The following is an 11,410-nucleotide window of genomic DNA, read 5'->3' as shown; positions in this document are numbered from 1 at the left end:
TGGAGATTTAAGATTACCCCAACACTGTATACAGCTGTACGCTTGTGTTACATTACCCATTTACAGCTTTTCATATTCTTGTGTAATCCATACTGGGCCTGAGAGCGTTTGTGTCTGCCTCCTGAAATATATATGGAGATTCATAATGTTTACACTATACTGTATATACAGTTGTGGCCAAAAGTATTGACACCCCTGCAATTCTGTCAGATAATACTCAGTTTCTTCCTGAAAATGATTGCAAACACAAATTCTTTGGTATTATTAGCTTCATTTAATTTGTCTTAAATGAAAAAGCACAAAAAGAATTGTCCTAAAGCCAAATTGGATATAATTCCACACCAAACATAAAAAAGAGGGTGGACAAAAGTATTGGCACTGTTCGAAAAATCATGTGATGCTTCTCTAATTTGTGTAACTAACAGCACCTGTAACTTACCTGCGGCACCTAACAGGGGTTGGCAATAACTAAATCACACTTGCAGCCAGTTTACATGGATTAAAGTTGACTCGACCTCTGTCCTGTGTCCTTGTGTGTACCACATTGAGTATGGAGAAATGAAAATAAGACCAAAGAACTGTCTGAGGACTTGAGAAACCAAATTGTGAGGAAGCATGAGCAATCTCAAGGCTACAAGTCCATCTCCAAAGACCTGAATGTTCCTGTGTCTATGGTGCGCAGTGTCATCAAGAAGTTTAAAGCCCATGGCACTGTGGCTAACCTCCCTAGATGTGGACGGAAAAGAAAAATTGACAAGAGATTTCAATGCAAGATTGTGCGGATGTTGGATAAAGAACCTTGACTAACATCCAAACAAGTTCAAGCTGCCCTGCAGTCCGAGGGTACAACAGTGTCAACCCGTACTATCCGTCGGCGTCTGAATGAAAGGGACTGTATGGTAGGAGACCCAGGAAGACCCCACTTCTTACCCCGAGACATACAAAAGTCAGGCTGGAGTTTGCCAAAACTTACCTGAAAAAGCCTTAAACATTTTGGAAGAATGTTCTCTGGTCAGATGAGACAAAAGTAGAGCTTTTTGGGCAAAGGCATCAACATAGAGTTCACAGGAGAAAAAAGAGGCATTCAAAGAAAAGAACACGGTCCCTACAGTCAAACATGGCGGAGGCTCCCTTATGTTTTGGGGTTGCTTTGCTGCCTCTGGCACTGGACTGCTTGACCGTGTGCATGGCATTATGAAGTCTGAAGACTACCATCAAATTTTGCAGCATAATGTAGGGCCCAGTGTGAGAAAGCTGGGTCTCCCTCAGAGGTCATGGGTCTTCCAGCAGGACAATGACCCAAAACACACTTCAAAAAGCACTAGAAAATGGTTTGAGAGAAAGCACTGGAGACTTCTAAGGTGGCAAGCATTGAGTCCAGACCTGAATCCCATAGAACACCTGTGGAGAGATCTAAAAATGGCAGTTTGAAAAAGGCACCCTTCAAATATCAGGGACCTGGAGCAGTTTGCCAAAGAAGAATGGTCTAAAATTCCAGCAGAGCATTGTAAGAAACTCATTGATGGTTACCGGAAGCGGTTGGTCGCAGTTATTTTGGCTAAAGGTTGTGCAACCAAGTATTAGGCTGAGGGTGCCAATACTTTTGTCTGGCCCATTTTTGGAGTTTTGTGTGAAATGATCAATGTTTTGCTTTTTGCTTCATTCTCTTTTGTGTTTTTTCATTTAAGACAAATTAAATGAAGATAATAATACCAAAGAATTTGTGTTTGCAATAATTTTCAGGAAGAAACTGAGTATTTTCTGACAGAATTGCAGGGGTGTCAATACTTTTGGCCACAACTGTACCTTGCATCTGGTGATTCTGTATCCTATTTCAACTTTTTATTTTATTGTGTAATCCATACTGAGCCTGTGAGCGTCTGTGTATGACTCATGAAATATACTGTATACGGAGATTTACTGTTATCCCTAGACTGTATAGAGCTGTACGCTTCTGATACAGTACCATATATCTGCTGGTATTTTGGGTCCATTTTCCAAAACATGAGGAAGTATGGTGGAAGAGGACATGGGCATTGGGGGCCTCCTGGTACTGATGATGGTGGTGGTGCATCTGCTGGTAGTGCCAAAAACACAATAGCAGCTAAGGCAGGCAGGAGGTGTTGAGCCTGCATCATGGTGTAGCTCTGGAAGGCCTGTAAGGCTCACTTTTCTGGGAGTAGGTAGACTGCTTTTAAAGCCGGAGCATCAGGAACTGTTTTTGGCTTATATTGCTGAAACAGCCTCCAGCTCTATCGCCTCCTCTTCTGAAGTTTAAAAAAATGCAAGCACTGAGTCGTCAGTGCAGACTTCTGGTCAGGAGCAACCCCTTTTCTTGTGTCCTTCACCCACACCAAAAGTGAAAGATGCGGCAGCACACACTTCAAATTACTCCATGGAGCTCTTTTCACAAATCATGCCTGGGTTAATTAAAAATGGGGCCCATCATATACTGGAGCATTCCAAATGGAGGACATCAGACACTGGAGCAGCATTTACGGGGCTCATTATACACAGGAGCATTAGAAATGGGGCCCATTATATATGGAGCATTATTTGGGCCCATCATACACTGTAGCATTATCTATGAGGCCCATCATATACTGGAGCATTCCAAATGGGGGACATCAGACACTGGAGCAGCATTTACGGGGCTCATTATACACTGGAGCATTAGAAATGGGGCCAATTATATATAGAACATTATTAGGGCCCATCATCCACTGGAGCATCATCCATGAGGTCCATCATATACTGGAGCATTCCAGATTGGGGACATCACACACTGGAGCAGCATTTACGGGGCCCATTATACACTGGAACATTAGAAATGGAGCCCATTATATATGGAGCATTATTAGGGCCCATCTTACACTGGAGCATCATCCATGAGGCCCATCATATACTGGAGCATTCCAGATTGGGGACATCAGACACTGGAGCAGCATTTACGAGGCCCATTATACACTGGAGCATTAGAAATGGCGCCCATTATATATGGAGCATTATTAGGGCCCATCATACACTGGAACATCATCCATGAGACCCATCATATACTGGAGCTTTCCAAATGGGGGACATCAGACACTAGAGCAGCATTTACGGGGCTCATTATACACTGGAGCATTAGAAATGGGCCCATTATATATGGATCATTATTAGGGCCCATCATACACTGGAGCATTCCGGATTGGGGACATCAGACACTGGAGCAGCATCTATGGGGCACATTATACACTGGAGCATTAGAAATAGGGCCCATTATATATGGAGCATTGTTTGGGCCCATAACACACTGGAGCATCGTCCATAGGGACCATCATATACTGTAGCATTATGTGGAGCTCATCATATACTGTATGGAACATTACATGTGACCAATTATTCTGTATGGAGAAATATATGGGGCTCATTAGTCTGTATGGGGACAATGTGGTGGCCATAATACTGTATGGAGTAATATACTGTCCTTTTTTTGAGCTATTGTGCAATTTAAAATAGATCAGTCATGTCATGTAAGCAGTGAAGTATGTGTCATTGTACTATACCTATATTTCTGTGCCGTATCGGAGCATCATGAGTTGTGGAATGTGTTAAAGGGGCACACTGACATTCTTTGGCTCAGGGCACACGAAAACATGGAGCCAGCCCTACCCCCCCACAACTTTAGCCAAATAACCCCCAGTTTTCAATGCGTAACTATTATTATGAAGTGAATTAAGGTTGACAAGCTTCAGTAATAAGAATTGATGTTTTTGGCATTGAAATGGGCACTGTAGGTGTGTTTTCTGTCCTCCACTCCCTGCCGACTTTGCTTCCCCACTGACTTGCATTGGGTTTCGTGTTTCAGTCGGCCTCCGACTTTTCCCTATAGTAGGCCGATTTCGTTCGACCCGACTTTTGCCAAAGTCAGGTTTCATGAAACCCGACTCAACCCTAAAAAAGGCAAAGTCGCTCATCTCTAGTGGTAATGTCTAGAACCATAATTAGAAAAATGTTGTCTCTGTCCAAATATATATGGACCTAACTGTATGTGGGGGTAAACCAGTGTTTGGGTGCATGGCAGAGTTCAAAATAGAAGGAGCGCCATATTGGAGTTCAGATTTTGCTGGAATATTTTGAGGGTATCATGTCACATTTTCTGAGGCCCTGAGGTGCCAGAACAGCATAAGCCCCCAATAGTGACTGCGTTTTACAAAATACTTCCCTGAATGAATTCTTCTAGTGGTGCAAGTGAGTATACTGACTCCACAGCTGTTCCATAGAAAATTATACCATTGGGCAGTGAAGAAAAATCTTACACTAGAAAATAGGTAGATAGGTAAATGGGCACTAAAACCATAGATGAATTCGCAGAGGGGTGTCATTTCCAATTCCCAGAGGGGTGTCATTTGCAATTCGCTGAGGGGTGTCATTTCCAAAATTCAGTCACTTCAGGGGTGATTCTGCAGTCAGAATGATTGGATGATTTCCAGAAACACGTAGTGGAAGTTTTAGAGCAAAAATGTGATTGTAGTGCCCAATATATTGTGCCCAGCTTGTGTCTCTGGAGACCTCCCCCCACCTACCCCTGGAAATTGTTAAGTCAGCTCTACTCAAATTTGTCTGTCACTAAATAAACCAAATTATTGAATGTAAAAAAAATTTAAAAATGTAGTTCTGTGTGGAAGATTTTAAAGCAGTCATGGAGGCATAAGGCTGGCAATGATGGGCATTGTGGGCAATAATAGCAGGTAGCATGCCTCATTCCTCTCTTGGAACATACACGACATCTTCTCTGGAGGTTCTTTTTTATTCCTGTTACTTGGATGAGTGCAATAAAATATCACTCAGTGAGTCTTCTGACATCTTCAGATTCTAAAGGATTGGCGGGAACAACATTTTTAAAAACAAGATGTTCAATGACCTTTTCCTGATAATCAAGGAAAGTATCTGCATTTCTGGCTTTTTTATACAACACAAAGAAATTATATGTGGCCACCTGAGACAAAAAAATGACTAACTTCTTATACCAGGTATATGATTTTCTTGATACCGGGTATGGCTGTAGAACCTGATTTGCAAGGTCCACACCACATATATATTTGTTGTAGTCAATGACAGGCACAGGTTTTGGAGTAGTGGATCCCTGTTCTTCAGTGGCCCTTGTAGCATCTGTGTGGATCGAGCTCAGGAAAAAAATTTTTTTTTTATCCTTATACTTAAGGGCAAGCAGCTCTCCATTGCATAAAACCCCTGACTGTGCCTTTCGGAACTTTTCGTTGACCAACGATTGTGAAAACCCCTGATGGTTTTTGCGAATGGTCCCACAAGCCCCTATGTTATGGTCAACCAGACTTTTAAAAAGGGGTATGCTGCTGTAGTAGTTGTCAACATACAGATTATAGCATTTTTGCAAAAATGGAATTATCAGCTCCCAAACAATTTTTCCAGATGTCCCCAGATAAGTAGGGCATCCTGGTGGGTTTGGTTGGCTATCTTTCCCCTCATAAATGCGAAAAGCTGGTGTGTATCTGGTTGAACTGTCACACATTTTATAGAGCTTTATTCAGAGTCTTGCCCTCTTAGAAGGAATAAATTGCTTGAGGTGCAGTCTTTCTTTGAATTTACAAGGGACTCATCAATGGAAATGTTTTCTTTTGGAGTGTAGAGCTTTAAGAACTTTTCTGTCAAGTCTTTGATGATGGGCCTGATTTTGAATAGTCTGTCATGTTTTGGGGCATCTCTGGGCAGGAATTGACTATTGTCGTTAAAATGCCAAAATCTCATGAGCATTTCATAACGGGTCCTAGGAAGAACGGCAGAAAACATAGGGATGGCTTGAACAGAGCGGTTGGACTAATAGGACCAAATGCTTGTTTTTTTTTAACAAGTCCCATAGCGAATGTAAGTCCTGAAAATGTTTTCATTTCTAGGACAATAGTTGGTGTCCATAAATTTGACCTAGCATAATAGGATCGTGGATTTTGACTGATGGATTGGGATGCATTTAAATTTGTTTATAGGACAATATGCTCTAGCAAGCTATCTGTCATAAACAAATTAAAAAAATGAATTGGTCCAAAACTTTCCACCTCCACATTTATACCAGGAATGGCATTAAAATTAGGAATGAATGGAGTAGCCAAATTGGAAGCCTCCCATCTGGGAAATGCTACATCAAGCGGCAAAGCCCCTTGGACATTGGCATGCGCCAATTCACGAGTAATAGGGACAGCGCTAGTACTGGCCATTGTTCCCTGAGTTGAAGACATTTCTCCAAAAGCGCTATTTGCCTTTCTTTTTGTACTGGTCCTTGTGTGTGAGGATGGACCAGAATCACTGCTCATTTCTGATCTATCACTGCCTCTGCTACTAAAGCCCTCGAAATCCACATTGCCATCTGACACTGCACTTTCTTCGCTGTCAGAACATAAAAGTGAATAAGCCTCCTCTGCACTATAATACTGACGGACCATTTTATTCTTTATTTTTTTTTTCCGGAAATAGAAAACTCTGACGTGACGTGACTGATGTGACTGATTGACGTGACTGATGTAGCCCTAACTTTAGCCTAACAGTAACCCTAACTTTAGCCTAATAGTAACCCTAACAGTAACCCTAACCCTAACAGTAACCCTAAGGCCGGAGTCACACTAGCGAGAAAAACGGACGAGTGCTATGAGATAAAAAAAATCGCATTGCACACGTCCCAATGTTAATCTATGGGGTAGCTCCCATCATCTGATTTTCTCTCGCTCGTTTTAAACGGGCTGAGAAAATCGCAGCATGCTGTGATTGTCACCGATTCTCGGCCGAGACTCGCCAATGCAAGTCTATGGGTGCGAGAAAAAATCAGATTACACACGGATCACAAGTGTGACTTGCGAGAAATACACACCAGTGTCCTTTAACAAAAGCTGGCAATTCATTTTGCGATACAGTAAAATCACCCTGACAGGTTTAATAAAGAATAGAAAAACTAGATATATACACATAGAATACCCATATATATATATATATATATATATATATATATATACATGTTATTGAGACACACATATATATATATATATACGCGTATATATATAATTCATAGAGTTCTACATAGCAGAATAGCCGCTATATCAATTGTCTGCTTCTGTAAAATCATTACAAAACCCGACATGAAATGACACATGGTTTACATACAGTAAACCATTTCATTTCATTTATATTTTGTTTTATATGTCTTTGACTAATAATTAGATTAGGGTATGTGTGCAAAATTTGGGACATGTAGGTTTTAAATTAAGGGGTTAATTTGTTGAAAAAAATTGCGTGGGCTCCCGCGGTAATTTCTCCGCCAGAGAGGGAAAGCTAGTGAGTGAGGGCCCCGTCACACATAGCGACTCACCAGCAATCCCGACAACGATATCAACTTGTCAGGATCTCTGGTGAGTCGCTACATGATCGCTGGTGAGCTGTCAAACAGGCAGCTTCACCAGCGATCAGCACCAGCGACGCCGAGCGCGCGGCATCGCTGTTTACGTTAGTTACCAGTGCGCTGATGTAGGAAACTGGTAACTAAGGTACACATCGGGTTTCTAAGCGGCGTGCGTCACTTAGAAACCTGATGTGTACTTTGGTTACCAGCTCCCTGCATCAGCGCGCTGGTAACTAAGGTACACATCGGGTTTCTAAGCACTGCACGTTGCTTAGAAACCCTGCGTTTACCTTAGTTACCAGCGCACTGATCGCTGGTCTCCTGCCTGTCACACACAGCAATGCGTGCTGGCCAGCGGGAGACCAGCGCTCAAAAAAATGTCCTGGCTATTCCAGGACGATCAGCGATAACCGGCAGGGGGGCCGGTCGCTGGTCAGTGTCACACACAGTGATCTCGCTGGTGAGATTGCTGTTGCGTCACAAAACTTGTGACTCAGCAGCGATCTCGCTAGCGATCTCTATCGCTATGTGTGACGGGGGCTTGAGGGCAGATATTAATTGCCTAGAGAGGGACCATTGTCCCCCCCCGGCTAAAAAAAATATGCCCCCAGCCAGCCAGAAAAGGCGCATCTATAAGACGTGACTTTTTCTGGCACTTAGCCTCTCTATTCCCATTGCCTTTAGCGGTGACTAATGGGTTAATAATACTGGGTTAATGTCACCTTGCTATTGAAAGGTGACATTAAGTTGGGTTAATAATGGAGAGGTGTCAATAAGGGTGTGTGCAGACGCTGCGGAATCCGCTGCGGATTCATCCGCGCGGATTTTGCAAAAACCGCAGATAAAACCGCAGGTCAAAAGACCTGCGGTTTATCTGCAGTTTAGCCTGCGGTTTTGTCCTGCGGTTTCACCATCTCCACAATGGTGGAGATAGGAAACCGCTGCGGATTCCGCAGAAAGAATTGACATGTCAATTCTTCTGCGGCTTCAAAACCGCAGGAAAACCGCGCGGATAAATCCGCACCGTCTACACAGCGGTTTTTGGTTACCATTCATTTGAATGGTACTGTACACCGCAGCTAAAACTGCTGCGGGTCCGCAGCGGCCAAAACCCACTGTGGAACCGCAGCGGAATCCGCAGCATGTGCACGTAGCCTAAGACACCTATCCATTATTAACCCTAGAATAGTAAAGGGTTAAAAAACACTCACACATTAATTAAAAATTCTTTTAATGAAATAACCACACAAAGTTTTTGACCACATTTATTAATCCGCTAATCCAAAACAAAGCCTATGTTCTGTAAAAAAAATAAAATAAAAAAACAACAATATACATTCCTCTCCGCTGTTCAGTCAGATCCCCCGCTGCAATCCATCACAAGGGACTAACTAGTTTACAACGCAGACTGGTGCTAATGCGACGTCTATGGGTGCGAGAAAAAAATCAGATTACATACACATGGACCAGTGTAAATTGCAAGAAATACACACCACTAATGCAACCGGCCCGCTGTAAACCACTGCAGAAAGAATGAATTCATCTCTGCGCAGCCTCCCCGGCTGACCGGCTGACTGGCTGACCGGAGATGAACTGATTAGCATGGGAAAGTTTCTGAACTTTTTCCCACGCTTATCAGTTCACCTCAGGTCAGCCAGGGACTCCGCGCAGCCTCACTCTCTATTTTATGTTTTCTCCCTGCTGATTACTGCTTGCGTCTCACAAAATTAGAATATCATCAAAAAGTGAATTTATTTCAGGTCTTCAATACAAAAATAAAACTCATATATTATATAGAGTCATTACAAACAGAGTGATCTATTTCAAGTGTTTATTTCTGTTAATGTTGATGATTATGGCTTACAGCCAATGAAGACCCAAAAGTCATTATCTTAGTAAATCAGAATAATTAGCAAAAAACACCTGCAAAGGCTTCCTGAACATTTAAAAAGGTCTCCTAGTCTGTTTCAGTAGGCTCCACAATGACTATATGAGTTTTATTTTTTGTACTGAAGAACTGAAATAAATTAACTTTTTGATGATGTTCTAATTTTGTAAGAAGCACTTGTAAGTCTGTGATTCTCACAGCTGACACCTGGCACTTTATCCCCCCGAACACTGCGAGCAAACAAGGTCACAGTATTTTGGTGCCAGCAGTAGTGATGTGTCGTTTATGAACGATCCGACACAAAGAACCAGCTCCCTGCTGTGAACAATGGGAGCCGGCACCCCAGTGAGAGCCACTAAAATCCCTGAATGGCTCTCACTGGGTGTAAAATCCCAGTGTTCAGCACACGTAACTCCGCCCACCTGAACAAAACTCCGCCCGTTCATCAATTTAATTGGATCCTAGAAAGTGGGCGGCGTTTGTGCAGTAGGTGGGCGGGGTTTCAGACCCCTGAACACATATGCAATAGGGATCCATTTAGGATCCAAAAAGAGCCGGCTCTTTTTGGTGAGCGGAGCCATGAGAGCTGGATAACCAAAAAGAGACAGACTGCCCATCCCTAGCCAGCAGAGGGGCTGACAGCTCCTCTGCCTTTGGATCAGAGACCAAAATATGGAAAAATTATAGCTCAAAATGTGGTGATGCAAAAACTAATTTTGGCAATAAAAAGTGTCTGCCATGTGCCCAAACAGTGGTTTACCCCCACACATGGGCTATCGGCGTACTCAGGACAAATTGCAAAGCAACTTTTGGGGTCCAATTTCTCCTGTTACACTTGGTAAAATAAAAAAATGGGGTGAAAAGATAATTTTTGTGGAAAAAATATGATTTTTTATTTTTACTGCTCTACGTTATAAACATCTGTGAAGCACTTGGGGATTTAAAGTGCTCACCACACATCCAGATAAGTTCCTTAGGGGGTCTACTTTCTAAAATGGTGTCACTTGTGGGAGGTTTCCTCTGTTTAGGTACATCAGGGGCTCTGTAAACGCATCCGATCTTAATTACAGCAAATTTTGCGTTGAAAAAGTCAAATGGCACTCCTTCCCTTCTGAGCTCTTCCGTGCGCCGAAACAGTGTTTTACCCCCACATATGGGGTAGCAGCATACTCAGGACAAATTACACAACAACTTTTGAGGTCCAATTTCTCCTTTTACCCTTGATAAAATAAAAAAACTGAAGTAAATTTTTTGAGAAAAAAAGTTAAATGTTAATTTTTTTTAAACATTCCAAAAATTCCTGTTAAGCACCTGAAAGGTTAATAAATTTCTTGAATGTGGTTTTGAGCAGCTTCATATTGACCCTTCAAAGTGACTACAAATGTGATGTGGTCCCTAAAAAAAAAATGGTGCTTTAAAAATGAGAAATTGCTGGTCAACTTTTAACCCTTATAACTACCTAACAAATACAAATTTTAGTTCCAAAATTGTGCTGATGTAAAGTAGACATGTGCAAAATTTTACTTATTAAGTATTGTGTGACATATCTCTGTTATTTAAGGGTATGAAAATTCAAAATTTTCGCCAAATTTCCATTTTTTTCACAAAAAAACGCAAGTCATATCAAATAAATTTTACCACTATCTTGACGTACAATATGTCATGAGAAAACAGTGTCAGAATCACCAGGATCCATGGAAGTGTTCCAGAGTTATTACCCCATAAAGGGACAGTGGTCAGAATTGTAAAATAGGCCCGGTCATTAACATGCAAACCACCCTTGGGGTAAAGGGGTTAATAAGTTCCTCTATCTCTGTTCAATATTTCCAGGTTTAAAATTCAAATTACCTAGTTCATATCATTGCTCTCCCTTCTAGTGGTGCTAATTTGATTATTCTGTTTTCTGTCTTCAGCTCATAATCTGACCATCTACTTGCATCCTGATGCTGTGTGACTTTGTCCTCCTAAAATGACCCTGCATGGTGACCCTTTTGCACTACCATCCAGCAGTCTATTCCATGGTCCTAATCCAGGAGCCTCTGTGTAAGTCCAGATCCCTATACATGAATTAAAGGATGAAGGCCCTGGAGTCTGTTAAATGAAGTAGCTAGCGCTAA

This window comes from Dendrobates tinctorius, unplaced genomic scaffold, assembly GCF_039654945.1.
Source record: "Dendrobates tinctorius isolate UK_male_01 unplaced genomic scaffold, ASM3965494v1 ptg000175l, whole genome shotgun sequence".
Classification (NCBI taxonomy): domain Eukaryota; kingdom Metazoa; phylum Chordata; class Amphibia; order Anura; family Dendrobatidae; genus Dendrobates; species Dendrobates tinctorius.
The sequence above is the reverse complement of the archived record's forward strand: the minus strand, read 5'-3'. Positions refer to the sequence as shown.